At 42.7% G+C, this 19370-nt stretch overlaps 1 protein-coding gene across 1 annotated transcript in view; it reads left to right on the top strand.

Moving 5' to 3' along the window:
* GDAP1L1 (ganglioside induced differentiation associated protein 1 like 1) overlaps positions 1-19370 on the top strand; it is a 95263-nt gene that overhangs the window by 52908 nt on the left and 22985 nt on the right. The window lies entirely within an intron of this gene.

Here is a 19370-nt window from a genome sequence, read left to right on the forward strand (position 1 = left end):
GAATATAATTATTTATTAAAATATTCATGTCAGGAGAAGTGACTGGTCCCTTTAGGCACTGCCTCCAGAAAGTAAACTTCTGGTAGCTGTTGGTTTAGAAATCCTGTTAATCTGGTGCATGATACGATGAACAATTATTTGCTATCTCTACAGGCGTTGGGTGGCAGGATGGCTCTTGTGGCTGGCAATGAGAGGCATCATACTTTTATCAGCTTCATTGGTCTTGGCGGGGTAGTGGCAAAGCACACATGGCAGCTTTTTACATCCACGCTGTTGCCGTCATGGTGGTGCTAACATACGTACATTGGTACTGACATCTGGGCATTGGTGCCAATCTTATGCAATTATATGTTGTTTGTGTGTGTACAGAGTAATATTAGGCCCCTAAAAAAAATAACACAGGGAGATCAGCCTCACGTATGGAAGCAATAAGCCAAAAGTCCATTAAAGGCCACACTTAAAGGGAACCTGTCATCTGGATTTTGGGTATAGAGCTGAGGACATAGGTTGCTAGATGGCCGATAGCACATTCGCAATATCCAGTCCCCATAGCTCTGTGTGCTTTTATTGTGTATAAAAACCGATTTGATACATATGCAAATTACCCTGAAATGAGTCAGAGCTTGAAAATATGACTCTTCTCTGGTCACACAAGTAAGATATGACTCTTTTATGTTAATTTGCATATGTATCAAATCGTTTTTTTTACACAATAAAAGCACACAGAGCTATGGGGACTGGATATTGCGGATGTGCTAGTGGCCATCTAGCAACCCCTGTCCTTAGTTCTATACCCAAAATGCAGGTGACAGGTTCCCTTTAAAGGAAATCTGTCAGCAAATATATCTTAGTAAAACCAGCTGACCTGAGAGATGTGTGCTTGTCAGCTGAATTTGATGTTGTTGGTCCCATCTCGGCTGCATTGCCGAGAAATTAGCTTTTTAATAGTATACAAATGAGCCTTTAGATACAACGAGGGTGGTGCTGTTCCATCTCGTTGCACCCAGAGGCTAGGCTCACTCTCTTGTATGCCATGCCCCCACCACTTTCAGGACCAGGCATTGAAGATGTAATCACTCCTGTAATGTTTCAAAAACATTACAGCACTCTGAAAACACTGACTGTATGGACTATGTAGTACTTAGCAAATATATTTTGATCAAAATAGTTTGTGCCCATCCACAACAGCAAGTTGACTTCTTTTAGATGGGACCTTACTCTATAATGACTCCTCTCCTTGTGCCAAAAGGCCTCAAATGAATTCAGGAACAGTAGGCTCCAGCTATATACTGAACTAATTTAAAACAGCCTATGGGAAACATGGGTTTGTAAGGTGTGGCCGACCAAAATGGAGGCAACCATACCTCCAAATGCATAGGCCTCTGTAATGTTTCTGTAATGATATCTAAAGAGATCATTGACTGTAACCACAGCCAACACACTCAGAACAGCGTCCTCATACACCACTTTGGTCAGCAGACACTAAGGCTGCCCCTAGGTATTCAACAGAGCCTGCCGCCAGCAATATGATCTTGGCTGCTGGGGACCCAGGTTTTGTCAGCTGAGTAAGGTGACAGAAAACAGGCGCGAGTTTGCAGGTCACAGACCTAACCACATGATTAAATGAGGGCAAAAATTATAATAAAACAAGGATGGTACAGATATAGCCAAAACAGCTACCTATTCTTATACACCACTTCAGTTAGTAGATTAAGGTACCCCTAGGTATTCTACAGAGCCTGCCGCAAGCAAGGTGGTCGAGAAAGCTAGGGACCCAGGTTGTGTCAGAAAACAGGCGCGGGTTCGCATCCAATTTGATAAACAGTCTGAGGTCAAGGCAGGTAGCAAAAGGTCAATACAGAAGTCAGGTCAGGCAGCAAATATATACAGTACAGACCAAAAGTTTGGACACACCTTCTCATTCAAAGAGTTTTCTTTATTTTCATGACTATAAAAATTGTAGATTCACACTGAAGGCATCAAAACTATGAATTAGCATATGTGGAATTATATACATAACAAAAAAGTGTGAAGCAACTGAAAATATGTCATATTCTAGGTTCTTCAAAGTAGCCACCTTTTGCTTTGATTACTGCTTTGCACACTCTTGGCATTCTCTTGATGAGCTTCAAGAGGTATTTCTAGGTTCTTCAAAGTAGCCACCTTTTGCTTTGATTACTGCTTTGCACACTCTTGGCATTTTCCTGATGAGCTTCAAGAGGTAGTCACCTGAAATGGTCTTCCAACAGTCTTGAAGGAGTTCCCAGAGATGCTTAGCACTTGTTGGCCTTTTTGCCTTCACTCTGCAGTCCAGCTCACCCCAAACCATCTCGATTGGGTTCAGGTCCGGTGACTGTGGAGGCCAGGTCATCTGGCGCAGCACCCCATCACTCTCCTTCATGGTCAAATAGCCCTTACACAGCCTGGAGGTGTGTTTGGGGTCATTGTCCTGTTGAAAAATAAATGATGGTCCAACTAAACGCAAACCGGATGGAATAGCATGCCGCTGCAAGATGCTGTGGTAGCCATGCTGGTTCAGTATGCCTTCAATTTTGAATAAATCCCCAACAGTGTCACCAGCAAAGCACCCCTACACCATCACACCTCCTCCTCCATGCTTCACGGTGGGAACCAGGCATGTAGAGTCCATCCGTTCACCCTTTCTGCGTCGCACAAAGACACGGTGGTTGGAACTAAAGATCTCAAATTTGGACTCATCAGACCAAAGCACAGATTTCCACTGGTCTAATGTCCATTCCTTGTGTTCTTTAGCCCAAACAAGTCTCTTCTACTTGTCTGTCCTTAGCAGTGGTTTCCTAGCAGATATTCTACCATGAAGACCTGATTCACACAGTCTCCTCTTAACAGTTGTTCTAGAGGTGTGTCTGCTGCTAGAACTCTGTGTCGCATTGACCTGGTCTCTAATCTGAGCTGCTGTTAACCTGCGATTTCTGAGGCTGGTGACTCGGATGAACTTATCCTCCGCAGCAGAGGTGACTCTTGGTCTTCCTTTCCTGTGGCGGTCTGCATGTGAGCCAGTTTCTTTGTAGCACTTGATGGTTTTTGTGACTGCACTTGGGGACACTTTCAAAGTTTTCCCAATTTCTCGGACTGACTGACCTTCATTTCTTAAAGTAATGATGGCCACTCGTTTTTCTTTACTTAGCTGCTTTTTTCTTGCCATAATACAAATTCTAACAGTCTATTCAGTAGGACTGTGTATCCACCTGACTCCTCCACAACGCAACTGATGGTCCCAACCCCATTTATAAGGCAAGAAATCCCACTTATTAAACCTGACAGGGCACACCTTTGAAGTGAAAAACATTTCAGGTGACTACCTCTTGAAGCTCATCAAGAGAATGCCAAGAGTGTGCAAAGCAGTAATCAAAGCAAAAGGTGGCTACTTTGAAGAACCTAGAATATGACATATTTTCAGTTGTTTCACACTTTTTTGTTATGTATTTAATTCCACATGTGTTAATTCATAGTTTTGATGCCTTCAGTGTGAATCTACAATTTTCATAGTCATGGAAATAAAGAAAACTCTTTGAATGAGAAGGTGTGTCCAAACTTTTGGTCTGTACTATATATATATATATAACTTTTTTAATTTCTTTTTTATAACAAAATGTGATTTTGAAAACATAAAACAACGGATAAAAACATGGGGAAGGTGGGAGTGCTTATCACCTTGAAAGACTGAAGCTGCAATGCACTTTGTGCTGAAGAACTAACACTGAGGGTAGGAGCTAACCCCTTCCTCCCAAGGGGGGGTGACCAATAAAGAGAGGGAAATCAAAACTCTGTTTTGACTGGAATATGTGACCCAGACATGACCCCTGCCTTGCTGGATGCTAGGGCTAGTCATGACCTCTGTGGCCTCCATACAGAGGCTCCGAAAGTCACTTGCTCTCTCGCAGTAATACTGTATTGGTGGTACAACGCAATATGCAATGTCAGGGGGTCAGCAATTAGTCGTTTTGTTATTTGTAAATGTGTCCAGTCTGCATTATACAATGGAAGGGATGGGATTTCATCCCAATTTGCAGCAGCTGTGTCAAATGACACACTCAGCTCTGCTGCATCTGTCCAGTACGTATTCCTGATTCAGCTGTTGCCGTGCATTAAACCATACGGAACATTTTACTAATATGCTCGGTCATGGTTATTTCTTAAGCCGCAGCAAATACTGAGAGTCAAGTTGCATTATCAGTGAAGGACATGAATAGTCCACTTGACAAAACTTCCTGCCGAGATTTCAGCGAATCACCTTGACATAAGCAGTAAAGTGCGGAGAGACCAAAAGTAATGTTTGTGTAGCGGGCACTACTGTCCGCCAGTAGATATTATGCACTCAACCGTCTATCAGCAGTTGGCTACACGGCGAACATGTTGTGTGACATCTGTTACGTCCAAGGATGGCAGTAGGATTGCAGTGTAGCGGAGCTATAATAGAAATGAATGGGGTTGCAGTGCGCCAGAATCGAAGAAAACACAAAACTGATGGATTTTTTGAGATCCTGGGGTTGCGGCAAACGTGCAAGTCATGCTGTGACCCCATTCATTTCTACACTGCGATCCCACTGCGATCCTTGGGCGTGACAGTTGCCTTGTGACCAAGATTGCTGTGTAGCTATATATATAAAGGCACTGTATATATGCACCCACGTGACTTCATTATACATGCAGTATGTTCATACGTGGCAGTGTAATTGTAGATATATGGTCCATATAGGGCAGTATTATAGTAGTTATATTCTCCATAAAAGGCAGTATTAAAGTGGTTGTCCAAACCTTTACAGGTGATGATCAGTATTAATTTAGTTATAGTCTTGTGCATAGAGGGCAGTCTTAAAGTAGCTGTATTCTTGTACACAAATGTACACAGGAGACAGTAGTAGTAATAGTCTTGTTCATAGAGGGCAGTAGGGGCAGTATTATAGAGCTTATATTCTTGTGCATAGGGGACAGCATTGAGGTAGGTATATTCTTGTACATAGCGGGCAGTATTATACTAGTTAAAATTTTGTTCATAGGGGATCGTAATATAGTATTTATATTCTTGCCCATAGGGGAAGTATTAAACTAGTTATATTCTTGTCCATAGGAGACAGTTTTATAGTAATTATTTTCTTCTCCGTAGGCTGCAGTATTAAACTAGTTAAAATCTTGTCCATAGGGCAATATTATAGTAGTTACCGTATATTCTTCTCCATAGGGGCAGTATTCTAGTATTTATAGTGGTTAAAATCTTGTCCATATGGGCAGTATTAATAGTAGTTTTATTCTAGTTCACAGTGGGGCAGTATTATAGCAGTTATATTCTTATCCACAGAGGGCAGTAATATAGTAGTTATATTCTTGTCTATAGGTGTAGTATTATAATAATTATGTTTTTGTCCATAGAGGCAGTATTATAGTAGTTATGTTCTTGTCCATAGGGGCAGTATTAAAGTAGTTATATTCTTGTCTAAAGGAGCAGTATTATAGTAGTTATATTCTTGTCCATAGAGGTGTATTATAGTAGTAATTAGACATAAGCGAATTTCCTATTATGACATTCGTTAACGCTTTGTTTGGTGGTTAAAGGTGAATTGCGTTATGGATTCCGTTACCACGGGCCATAACGCAAGCGTGAACGAATTTCTCAATATGAAATTCGCTCATCTCTAGTAGTAATATTCTTGTCCATAGGGGGCTGTATTATAGTACCGTAGTTATGTTCTTCTCCATAGGGGCAGTATAATAGTAGTTATATTCTTTTCCATAGGGACGGTATTATAGTACTAGTATAGCATTTCTTTGAGTCTTCTCCATTCCTTATGTTACCGCATTCAAAATGCAAGGGTGACAATAACATAGGTGAAAATGAGCACTATAGCTGGTGACTCTTTGCTGTTCTCTGGATCCGTGTGTTCTGCACCACCCCCTTTGGCCCTGTATTAGGTATAACACAGTACATCAGTTTTGCCCGGAGTCTTTTTTTAACACATTAATGTTTACTACATCACTGATATTAATATTGTGACTGTAATTGCTTTTTATTGTCACAGAAGGAAAATTGAGACATACAGGAGATAGCCTTGACATCATGTAGAAAAACAGATTTCTGTATTAATCAGCGTGTCTGATTATGTGTTCTGCTTTTTGATAATAATATGTAGATTATGCAGATGAGTAAAGACATAGTAGCTGGCACCAGATGGCATTGATCCAAATAGCTAAGGATGTATTTACTTAGGCAAGACACTGCTCTCTCTAACAAGCTAAAGGGGTTGTCTGGTTTAGAAAACCGCACATTGCCGACACTAATAGAATATGCCTATTCTTGTCCGCAATTGCGGACAAGACTAGGACATGTTCTATTTTTTTTCGGGAATGGAAATGCGGACCCGGAAGTGCGGGTCTGCACTTCCGGATCCGGGCCGCACATAGAAATGAATGGGTCCGCAATTCCGTTACTCAAAATGCGGAACAGAATTGCAGACATGTGAATGGACCCTTATAGCTTCAGTTTATGGACTCTGGGCTAGCTGGTTGTTGGATCTCGGTTGAGCTACTGGTGCTGGCTTTGCTCCACGTGAAGTTAAGTGTCGTTTTCCTTATTTGTATTTTATTTGTAGTATTTCCCTGTCTTTTGTATCTAGGCCTGAGGGAGACTCCTGTTCAGCCTTCTGGTGGAGGAATAGGTTGTCTCACAACCTGTCACTATACTAGGGCCCTACAGGGTGTGTTAGAGCTCTAGGTTCCTGTGTATGAACTTTCCTACCATCGAGGTCAGTTCATATGGATAGCTAGTCAGGACTTGGATTAGGGTTTTTCTAGGAGGTGACCTTCTCCTTTACCCTAGTTTCCAGGCCTAGTTCCTATCTCCTTTCCTCCTTTGCTCGGTGTGGAGTTTCCCACCCACACCTCATTCGTGACATTATAAACCGACAAAACCGTCATTTTTGTTTGTCTGTATCAGTTCAGCCATGGATGCTATCGCTGCACTGGCCGGACAGCTGCAGTGGCTGTCTCTGGAGGTAGCTGACTGCACGACTGTCTCACATATTCAGACCACAAGTGACTGATCCTAGTGGTGGTTACCACTTACGAACCTAAAGTTGCCCTCCCGGATAGATTCTTTGGGGGAAGTGATAATTTCATTCGGTTCAGGGAAGTGTGCAAATTGTAATTTGAGCTACGTCCAGACTCATCTGTGGATGAGGGTCAGAAGGTAGGTGTGATTATTTTGTTGCTTAAAGGGGACGCTCAGTCTTGGGCCTTTTCGCTGCCGACCGGGTCACAGTCCCTCCGATCGGTGGATGAATTTTTTAGGTCTCATCTATGATGACCCGGATCAGACCTCCCTGGCCGAGACCAAGTTACGCGGCCTGCTTCGGGGAGAGCGTTCTGCGGAGATCTATTGCTCTGAGTTTAGGAGGTGGGCTACGGATACTGAGTGGAACGATCCGGCTCTCCGTAGTCAGTTCTGTCAGGGATTATCTGAGAGGCTGAAGGACGCTTTGGCCTTTCATGAGAATCCTGAGTCTTTGGAAGCTGCTATGTCTCTTGCTGTACGTATTGATAGACGCTTGAGAGAGAGATCGAAGTGCCCACTTTCTCAGGATGTTCTATTACATAATGTATCATCTTCCTCTGACACTTTGGGTGAAGCTACTCCTGGGTTTGGGTCAGGAGACGAACCCATGCAGTTAGGGGGAGCTACTCCTGGATCCACTAGTAATAGAAAGGGAGTGTTTTTTTTCTGCAGAAAAAGGGGACATTTTATCAATATATGTCCAGACATGCAACGGCAAAAGGAGAGAAAAAATTTAATTCTCATTAGATTTTTGGAGGAGTGAGAGGAGAGTCAGAAAATGTGCATTTGTCTTTTACTGGTAGTACTCGATTTCTCCTGACTACCGAGGTGGCGCTAGAGTCCAAGACTGTGGGGATTGAGCTGATTTTTCCCTTCACTAATGACAGCACCACAAGAGAGAGGATCCGCCCCCACAGACAGGAAACCTGCAGAATAAAAGGGCGGACACTCTCCTACCAATTCAGTGTGGTTTCCTGTCTCTGGGGAAGCCTGCAGGTTTTTATTTTGGTCCTTCCCTCTGGTGTTGCTCCTATGTTGATCCTGTGGATGTGGATCTAGACCTCAAACATACATGCTATCCCTGAGAATGTGAGGCGGCATCAGTTGATTCGCTTGTAGGGACAGTCAGCACAGCAGAGCCCTGAAGGGGGCGATTGTGTGCTGGAGCTTGCAGTGCCTGGCGGCATCGCGGAAGCGCTAGAGGTACGGATGCCGGCCCCAGGGGGAAGAGAGAAGGAGCTACCGTCAGAGAGAAGGCCGAGGGAAGTATTAGGAGTCAGGTGATCGACACGCTGCGTCCGGCGTGACATCATCCAGGAGCGCCTATGAGTACAGTGCGCTATAGCGTACAGACAGGCTTCCTAAAGCAGCGCTCTGGTGGCCAGCAACAGAAGCATGGAGGAGAACAAACTCACTGAGGAGTCTGCAGTCCCTCCAGCCTTGGTACCTCTGAGGGGGTGAGTGTTCTGGGCATTATATTATGCTTCCTTATGCTGATACACTTGTACTAATGTATTTTTAGACTAAACCTAGGAAGGTGGTAACTAAGAAGAAAAAATTAGGAATGTGCTTTGTGTAAAGCTGGGTTGTCTTCTGATTGGGAAAATAAAATGTGTCAGTCCTGTATTGATAAGACAATGGCAGAAAAATCGCCATCATTTTATAAATGTCTCCAGGCATTAGTCAGATCAGAGGTTAATTCTACCCTGTCGTCTAAAAAGTCTTGGGGGAGAAAGATGCTAGAGTGAGACGCTATGAGTCTGCACAGATTTTTTTTTTTTTTTTATCTGAGGAAGAGGAGGTACACTCCTCTTTATATAGGGATTCTGACGATTGATCCCTATCTTCCTCTGAAGAGGGTAAAATTAGTGGTAGAACGTGTTTTCCCATAGAAGATACGGAAAAACTCCTGAAAACTATTAGTTTGACTAAGGGCATTGAGGAGACAAGAGATCCCCGGTCTATACAGGATATTATGTTTGGGGGACTAGAATCCAGACACCACAGCATTTTCCCGGTTCATAAATATGTTTCTGCCTTAATTAAAGGGGAATGGAGAAAACAGGAAGGTTTGCATTTCAAAATATCTTTAGCTTAAAGAGGAAGATTGTGCTACATGGGATAAAGCTCCCAGGATAGATGTGGCAATCTCTAAAGTATCCAGAAAGACGGCCCTTCCCTTTGATGACATGGGGATATTGAAGGACCCATTAGATAAAAATGCTGATACCTTTTTAAAAGGGGCTTGGGAGGCATCTACTTCCTCCTTCAGTCCAAATGTAGCTTCTACATGTACGGCTCGGTCCCTTATAGTCTGGCTCTCTGAATTAGAAAATCAGTTAAAAAATAGATGTAGAGGAAATATTAAGATCCCTGCCAGCAATAAAAAAAAGCAGCTGACTTTTTGGCAGATGCCTTCGCTGATTCTGTCAGACTGGCGGCAAGTCTGCCGCCTTGTCAAATTCAGCACGAATAGAGCTTTGGTTAAAGAATTGGGTTGGAGACCTCCCATCTAAGAACAAACTATGTGGGGTCCCCTGTGAAGGGGAGTACCTTTTTGGGCCAACACTGCACGACTTATTAGATAAGGCTGCGGATAAAAAGAAAAAATTTCCGGGGTTTCAGAGGTCATTTCCCTCGAAGAAGTAGTTTAACCGTTCCTTTCGCCCCTTCAGAAGTAATCAAGAAACAGATAAAAAGTCCAGGGAAGTCAGGTTCCGGAACCAAAGTGGAGGTAGAAGTTATTTCTTCAATCAGTTCTTTGTAGACAAAAAGAAACAGGATCAGCAATGACGCCAAAAGTCAGGTGGGGATGTGATTGGATACCTATAAAATGAAATGTATTGTCATTTGTGATATGGCTGAGGAAGGCAATATGTGCCGAAACGTGTCCCATTAGAGAACTACTTTTTGCTAAATAAAGATATAAGATTTAAGTAAGCAAGGCAGCTGGGAATTCTTTGAATTAGAACTCAGGTGGGGGGCAGATTAAAAAAATTATTTCAGGCCTGGTCCCAAAATTCTTCAAGTTCATGGATTCTAGAAACCATTCTCTATGGGTTAAAATTAGAATTCCGTCTGGCCCCTCCAGTAAGATTCTTAACTACAAAAGATCAGGCCTTGGCTCTAGGACCTTCTGCAATGGAAAGCGAGGTTCTAAAATTAGTAGAAAAATCAGTTTTAGTCCCGGTAGCAGAGGAGGAAAAAGGCGAGGGGCTTTACCCCCCCCCCCCCCCCTGTTTTTATTAAAAAAAAAAAAAAAAGGCTCATTCAGAACAATAATAAACTTAAATAAATTAAATCATTTCCTACAGATCAAAAAGTTCAAATCAGTTTCAGGCTCTCCCATTTGGCCTGTCCATGGCCCCAAGAGTTTTTACAAAAATAATCGCAGAGATGGCGGCTCATATAAGGGAGAGGGATTTTCTTTTCATACCGTACCTGGACGATTTTCTGATTGTAGGGAAAACAGTATATGCCTGCGAAATAGCAGTAGCTGTGACAGAAATCCTGAGCAGATTAAGATGGATTATAAACCTGGAAAAATCAAGACCACATCCTACCAGAATACAGTCTTTTCTGGGATTGATATTAGATTCCTCCTGCCAGAGCTGTTTTTTGCCAGAGGAAAAAGTAATTCTCATCCAGGAAAAAAATCTGACACCTGATCAAGAAAATCTGGTGATCACAATGAGTGAAGGAATTGTCTACCCTGGGATCCCTCACATCTTGCATTCCAGCAGTACGATGGGCACAACTCCACTCAGGGGGCCTCCAGTGGGAAATCCTCTCTCGCTGGGAGAAAAACGACTCCCTAGATGCAAAAATAAAGATTTCAGATCAAACTCTCAAAAGCTTGACATGGTGGCTGGAGAGAGAAAATCTAATTCAGGGAGTTCCATGGAAACTGGGAGATCCGATTTACCTAACTACGGACGCGAGTTCTCTGGGGATGGGGTGCTCACATTCAGGAGATCTCCCTTAAGGGTCATTTGGGGAGTATCCAAAAAAGGGGGTCCTCTAACCTGATTGAACTAACGGTTGTACTCCTAGCGATTTCTGTTCTTCCAAGAATAAGAGGAAAAAATATAAGAATTATGACGGACAACAGGACAGTAGACTCGTACCTAAACAAACAGGGGGGCACAAGGTGCAGAACTCTAATGCAGGAAGCCCAGAGAATCCTCTTACTAGCAGAAAAAGAATGAGCGTCAATATCAGCGGTACATATCAGGGGCGTGGAAAACAGACAGGTGGACTTTCTTACTCGTCACCCTATCTCTCAGGGAGAATGGACTCTAGACCAATCCATTTTCAAGAAGATAACGCCTGGGGACATAGATCTGCTTGATACCCACCAAAACAAGAAAGTTCAAAAAAATGTCTCCCTAGATCCAACAGGATCCCCTTGTGGGATAGATGCCCTGGTACAGAAATTGAAATTTCCCCTGGCCTATGCCTTTGCTCCTCTTCCCTTGATTCCTCGTGTATTACGGAAAATCAGGGAAGACAGGGCGAGGGTTATCCTCATTGCTCCATTTTGGCCAAGAAGGTCTTGGTTCACTTGGCTCCGGATCATGTCAATCTCGAATCCGTGGGTCCATCCAGAGATCCGGGGTTTGTTAAGCCAGGGTCCAATGTTTCATCCAGACATAAAAAAAATCTCCACCTAACTGCCTGGAACTTGAAAGGTACCTGTTAGATAGGAAAGGATTCTTCGATGCCTTGATCTCAACTCTTCTTAAGAGTAGGAAAAAAGTTACGGTAGCCATCTATGCTATAGTGGGGCAGAAAATTTTAGATTTTGGACATATCCAGATCAATGATATTCAATTTTCTGCTCCCATCCATCTAATATTGGAGTTCCTTCAGAAGGGACTAGATCTGGGACTAGCAGGTAATACTTTAATAGTGCATGTCTCAGATCTGTTGGCCCTGTTTAATTAGGACATTGCAGGATGCCCATGGGTATCAAGGTTCTTTAGAGCGGTAGACAAATCTACCCCGACAGCTTCAGTTAGACCTCCTCTGGATTTAAACCTGGTTTTAAAGGCCCTAACTTGTCCTCCATTTGAACCCATAGAGACCAGCTCTATTAAATGTCTAATCTTGAAGTTATGTCTTCTAATAGCTTTAACATCTCCTCGCAGGATTAATGAGATTCAGGCCATTTCCATCAATCCTCCTTAAACCACAATTTTAGAGGACAAGGTTTTGATACGTCCAGATCCGGCTTTTCTTCCAAAAGTCTGTTCTAAATTTCATAGGTTCCAAGAAATTATTCTTCCTACCCTGTTTAAAAGTCCTGGATCAGAAGAAGAGAGATCCCTTCACTGCCTAGACGTCGGAAGGGCTTTGATTAACTATCTATCTCGCACTAAAAGAAGTGAATAAGGGTAATGCGGCCTTTAAAAGTTCTATTGCTAGGTGGATTGTTTTGGCTATTTCCTTGTCTTATCTATTATCTGGGTTATCACCTCCAACGGGTCTTAGGGGACACTATGCCAGGGCAGAAAGATCCTGGGTTCCAATACAGGATATTTGCAGAGCAGCCACCTGGTCTTCTCCTTGAACCTTTTTTAAACACTATCGTCTTGATTTGAACTCTCCTTCAGGATCTTCCTTTGGGGAAGCTTCTTTCTACTCTCCCACCCTGAAAATTCCTCTGGTAATTCTCTCGTGGTGCTGTCATGGGTGAAGGGAAAAATGTTGATTACTTACCAGTAATTTGATTTTCCAGAGCCCATGACAGCACCCTTATGTTCCCTCCCTGCTGTTTTTTTTTCTGGTTGTCTTATATTCACATGGGTGTAGAAACAAAAAAAAAAACAAAAAAAAACCTGGTTAAACTGAAATTATTTATGACTATCTAATGTTATGTTGGCGGTATTCCTCCGATGCTTGGATATCACACTGAATTGGGAGGAGCGTGTCCGCCTTATTATTCTGCAGGTTTCCTGTCTGTGGGGGCGGATCCTCTCTCTCGTGGTGCTGTCATGGGCTCTGGAAAATTAAATTACCGGTAAGTAATCATCATTATCGACAGTGGGGCAGAGGTGAACCTGATTGATGTTCAGTTTGTCCATTTGCACGAGTTGTCACCAAGTGTATTAGAAAAAAACATTACCCTATACGCTATTGATTCTGCACCTCTTGCTCAGAAGTGATTGTCTCAAGTGGTGCATGATATCAGATTAAGAGTGGGGGACTTTCATAAAAAATGTATCTTGTGTTTTGTGTTGGAGGGTCTCCCTGCAGCGGTGGTTCTGGGTTTACCGTGGCTTAGCAAGCATAATCCAACTATACCTCCACAAGAAAGATCTACTGCATGGCCATGCTGTAAAGAGAGACGTATTGATAACTGCTATTCTGTGACAATTGAAGTGCACCGGACTGCCCTGAACATCTGAGCGAGCGAAGAGACCGGACGGAAGTCCCACTTGGAGTATCGCGAGATTGGGCTGCACTGTCACAGCTTACAAGCCGTGAAGACGGAGCGGCGTTCTTAGCAGACTTCAGAGCGTCCCAAAGGATTCTTATTACATCGTTCACGGCTTCCTCTAGACAGAGGTAAGAAATTAGCCGTGACCAGAATCGGGCTTAAGAATATTTTTCAAACAGCCAGTTATTGTGCGTTGCGGTGTATTACACCAGAGACTCGGACCACATTGAATTTTCCACAGGATTTAAGTACAGCACATTGCGCATCTGCGCTGGACTCCAACCAGTGTCCCACACTCGACACTTTATTCACTGTTTATATGCATAGTCACGATTATATTTATGCTCTTTAGTATATGATTTTAGTTATTCAACACTATTAGGCACTATTTAATTGTTTTCACTCCATTTTGGACACGATTGGGTTATTGAATTGAAGCTGTATTATTACCATATAAGGTCGACCATATTAATTATTTCATTCATTTATATGTATTTTATATTATTGTCATTTTAATCAATTGTTAGTTATTAAAATCTGAGTGTTGCCATAGATTTGAGTGCTCGCTTCCATACTGTGCATAATCCAACTATCGATTGGCAAACTTGGCAAATTCTGGATTGGGGTGATAATTGCATTGATAATTGTCTTAATACATCTTTTTCTGTTGTAACTGCCAAGAATTTGCCCTTTTTTATATCTGAGTTTGCAGACGTGTTTTCTGAGAGTGCATGCCAGGAGTTACCTCCACATAGGGAATATGATTGTCCTATCAATCTTATTCCCGGAGCTAAATTGCCTAAATCTAGGTTGTATAACCTTTCTGAACATGAAAGACAGGCCATGAGAGAGTTTGGTCAAAGAATATATAAGACCTTCCAAGTCTCCAGTGTCAGCGGGGTTCTGTTTTGTTTAAAAAAAAAAGACTGAGGTCTTCGGCCATGTCTGGATTTTCGTGAACTCTCCGAGGCTCTCCTTCTCTGTCCCTAGGAGTAAGTCCCGCGCTGGGCAACCCGAGCTGTACCTACTCTCGAAAAGAAAGGGATTTATGCATAGTGTGTCCTGCAGACAGGAATCCTCTGTGGGCAGGAGAATTCCTGAAAGCCGAAGCATTGCGCTTCCTTGACCGGCACAGACATGCTTCTGGTGAGGGAAGTGACGTCGATGCGCCCTTCGGCCGGTCGGGGCGGGGGGAGTGTCAAAAGCCTGCATGCTCTCCGCGTTGGTGTGGGGGCGAAGCCTAGACACAGCAAGGGTTCGGGATTAAAAGGACCCTGCTTCCACAGGAGTTGGCGGTTTATGCTGAACTGCAAGCTGCCAGGATGTCTTCAGCGGATAATGATGCCCCTCACAGCTCTGCTGATCCCTGCAAGGTCCTCAGCCCGGTAAGAGACCTCCTCTATTTGCCTATGGGATGATGTTCTTCCTGTCCCAGGTCCACCACAGGGTACAGGTGTGGGTTCTCCCCCCTAGGGCTAGTACTAACCTAGTGTATATGCTCCTTAGGTAAAAGAGGCTGGCCCTGCAAAACTCACGGGTGGTGAGTCTACTAAAAAGAAATGTGCTATGTGCAGGAAGAGTCTTTCCCATACTACTAAAAAGCTGCTATGCCCACAATGTAATGAATAAGTGGTATTGGAAGAGTCACCATCATTCATGGAAAACCTTAGAACCCTTATTAGGGACGAGGTGAACTCAGCGATTGAGCAATGTATGACTCCCCCCTCTCCCCATCCATCTACATCAAAATCCGTGGATTCTCCCTCGGACGCATTTGATCTGGATGAAGAGGAACTTTATTCGGGTGACTCTGATTCTTCAGATGACGGTTCGGGTCGCCCATTCTGCTCACCTGAAGATACTGAGTTTTTTTATTACAACTATACGAGCAACTATGAAATTGGAAGATGTTAAAGAACCCTTATCTATCCTGGATCAGATGTTTCAAGGGTTGGGAGAAAAGAAGAGAAGGGTATTCCCTGTTCATGATAGTATAAAAGACTTCATATCCAGGGAATGGAAGTATCTGGAGAAAAGACCTGTTATTTCTAGAGCCTTCAAGCGTAAATACCCGTTTGCTTAATCTGACTGTGAAACATGGGATAAAACCCCCAAGATTGATGCCCCAATAGCAAAAATATCCAAAAAGTCCTCTCTCCCCTTTGAGAATATGGGGTTGCTAAAGGACCCCATGGACAAAAAATGTGAGGGTCTCCTTAAAAAGTCTTGGTAAACGGGGTCTGCTATGTTTAGACCAGTGACCACCTGCACGGCCAGGTCCCTTTCAGTTTGGATCAGTCAAATGGAAAATCATTTGGCAGCCGGTACTTCTAGGGAAGAAATACTTTCCTCTATCCCGGTTTAAAAACAAGCCTCCAATTCTCTAGCGGATGCTTCAGCAGACTTGGTGAGGCTCTCCGCTAGGTCTACAGCTCCCGTAGACCTGCCACCCGTAGAGCTGTTTGGTTACGTTCCTGGTCGGGTGATATGGACTCAAAGAGTTGTTTGTGTGCTATTCCCTGTGAAAGGGATAGACTCTTTGGGTCCACATTAGATGATATCTTAGAATAAGCATCTGACAAAAAGAAAGGCTTTCCATCTGAGCCCCGTTTTTTTCACCAGAGAATTTTTTTTTGTTCTGAAACCAAATTTAAACAATCAAACCAAAATAAGAAGGAGTCTTCGGGCAGATGGCAATTCACCAGGGGCCTGGGTAGCGGTTTCTAATTTAATCCTGAGTCCTCCTCTAAGAAGTCACAATGACGCCAGAAGTACAGGAAGCTCTAGAATCAGAAGTTTCTTCCCTATTACAAAAACAGGTTATTTTAAAGGTTCCAAAAGCCAAGAGTGGTCAGCGGGTTTACTCCCCCTTATTCCTTGTAAAAAAAAACAAGTGGGAAGTTCAGAGCTATCTTACATCTAAAAGTACTAAATCGTCTGGTCATTTACAAAAAGTTCAAAATGGTCTATAAAGTCAGCAGTAAACCTCCTTTTTCAAGATTATTACATGGTAACAGTCGATCTGGCAGATGCCTATTATCATGTTCCCATCCACAGCGAGATTCAACAATTCCTCAGGTTCGCTGTCTACATAGAAGAAAAGCGAAATAACTTCCAGTATCAGGCCTTGCCCTTCGGCCTCTCCAGTGCTCCACGTCTTTTTACAAAAATTATGGCCAACGTTGTAGGTTTCCTCCATTTAAGGCCTCATGCACACGACCGTTGTTGTGTTCCGTTCTGCAAAATGGGGTTCCGTGATCCGTTTTTGTTTTCGTGTTTCTTCCTTTATTTTTGGAGGATCACCAGACATGAAGGAAAGTAAAAAAAAGTCTAAGTCAAGTTTGCCATGCAAATCATAGGGAAAAAACGTACTTCGGGACACACATCGTCTATCTTCCTTTTTACCGCAGGAAAAGCTAACCAACCTAAGCTCGAGTGAGAAACTTTTGTTTGGGCAGAACAGCATCTATAAGAGACGTCATGTGCTTACTGGGACTCCTAACATCAACAATTTCCTCGGTGAATTGGGCCCAGGCCCACACCAGAATCCTACAGTCTTTCCTCCTTTCATCCTTGGACAAGACTCAGAGTTCCTTGGGAAAGAGAATAAAGATTCCATATCGGGTAAAGAAATCCCTAGGTTGGTGGATGGTGGAGAAACATCTAAAAGCAGGGGTACAGTGGCGACCAAGGGATCTAATTACAGTCACCACCAACGCCAGCAGCAAAGGCTGGGGAGCTCATAATCGGCAGCAGATGGTACAGGGGACATCGAGCCCGCAGATGTCTTTAGCCTCGTCAAATCTGAGAGAATTGGCAGTGGTCTTCCAAGCCTTCTTAGACTTGAAACCAGCTATCCAACACCACCACGTCAAGGTGTTGTCCGACAATGTGACAACAGTGGCGTATCTAAACCAGCAGAGGGGAACAAGGAGCAAATCCTTGGCGGCCATCTCAAGAAAAATATTTATATGGGGAGAGATCAACCTAAAGTCCATTTCAGCAGTCCACTTAAGAGGAGAAGAAAACGCCTTAGTGGACTTTCTCAGCAGGCATTCTGTCAGAGAGGGGGAATGGTCATTAAATCAGAGGATTTTCCATCAGATCACAGAAAAGTGGGGACTTCCGGTATTAGATCTGTTCGCATTTAGACAAAACAGGAGGATAGAAAAATTCTACTCCATCTGCCCCAAGGAGAAGAAAAATCAGGTGGATGCCCTCTCACTAACATGGCCCAGGGGATTTCTCTACGCCTTTCCACCATTCTCCCTGATTGCAAAGACCCTGATGAAAATACGAGAAGAAGGGGCACAAGTGATAATGAATGCTCCTTATTGGCCGAGAAGGTCTTAAGTTTCCCTTTCTTCAAAACCTGGCGACAGAGAAACCTTGGTTCCTACGTCAAAATCCAGACCTATCACTGACAGACAGAAGCCACTTAATTAAGATGGTATGTTTCCCCAAATTGTTATACCCACTTCAGACATTACCAATTTGTACTGAAACATGCAGATATCAAAGAACTCCAGTCGAACTTTATTACTTTCTTATGGTCAGGGAAAAGACTGTGGATAGCCTTAACCAAACTAATGTTACCTAGAAATAAAGAGGGGTTAAATATACCCAATCTGAGATTATATAACATATCTTGTCTCTTTAGACATTGTATTGATTGGATACACAAGTCTAATCATCACTCTAATTGTATATGGCTTCCCTGTGGCCATTGGCTAATATACTGCACTCAAAGAGAAACGGGAGAAAAAATAGTAGAGACTAACCTTTTTAAAAAATGGGAACAATCACTAAAGATTAAAGCTACATCTGAGGATCTTCTACAAGGGTGGATCAGAGTATGTAGAGCAGTTCCGTGTGAGAAGTGGAGAGAATCCTACTTTCTTTTGATGCACTCGGCCATTTATGCTTTTAAATTTCCTAACAAAAATAATAACCCTTGGCACACTGTATCTGGCAATGTTCCTATGTGCAGGAGTTCTGGAAAAGGGTCAGAGATTGGATTGCTTGCACATGGAAGTATAAACTAAATCTAAATCCAGAAATAATGCTTTTCCATGTCTTCGTAGAGGACCTCAAACCTCAGTTAATAGTAGACGTTGTGCTACTGATATCTTTGAGATATCTTCTATAATATTGGCTGAGACCTAGCATACCTCAGTTAGATATGGCGATATCTCAAATGTCGCATTACATGTTCATAGATAAAATAGATACAGAAGTACAAAAAGAGGAAAAGACAAAAAATTTCTTTAACAAAGATTTTTATTAGCACACATTCCACAAAAGGAGATTACATCTCTCATGACAACCTTTAAATATACCGAATAGTATGCCAAGGAAGCTCTAAAATGAACATTGGGGAATCTACATGTAGGGACTAAACGTGATTTACAAGATATTAACTATATAGTAACTATACAGCGACATATATATATATATATATATATATATATACCTAAATTGGTTAATTTAGGGAGATCCTTACAGGCATCTGTGGTTTTGGGGAGAGTTGGGAAAGTTCATGTTATGGTAATGTTCTTTAATATAAAATGTAAAATGTATGACCTATGCCTACATAATTTTGTGGTTCCGGTTCACCGTTTGTTTGTATGATGGTCTTTTATTATAATTATCTTTAGTTCTCTGTCATTAACTGGAGTAGGTTGGAGGAGGTGTCTTTTTATTTGGGCTTGTTTTCTGTCCTTGGGAGGCGGGATCAAGCTCCTACCAGTACCGTTGTGGAGGCTACGGGAAATCAAATTACCGGTAACAGTAATTGTCATCTTTCATCACCTGGTGGGGAGGTTTGTAGTCGTGTATTTA

This window comes from Bufo gargarizans, chromosome 6, assembly GCF_014858855.1.
Source record: "Bufo gargarizans isolate SCDJY-AF-19 chromosome 6, ASM1485885v1, whole genome shotgun sequence".
In the NCBI taxonomy this organism is placed as follows: Eukaryota; Metazoa; Chordata; class Amphibia; order Anura; family Bufonidae; genus Bufo; species Bufo gargarizans.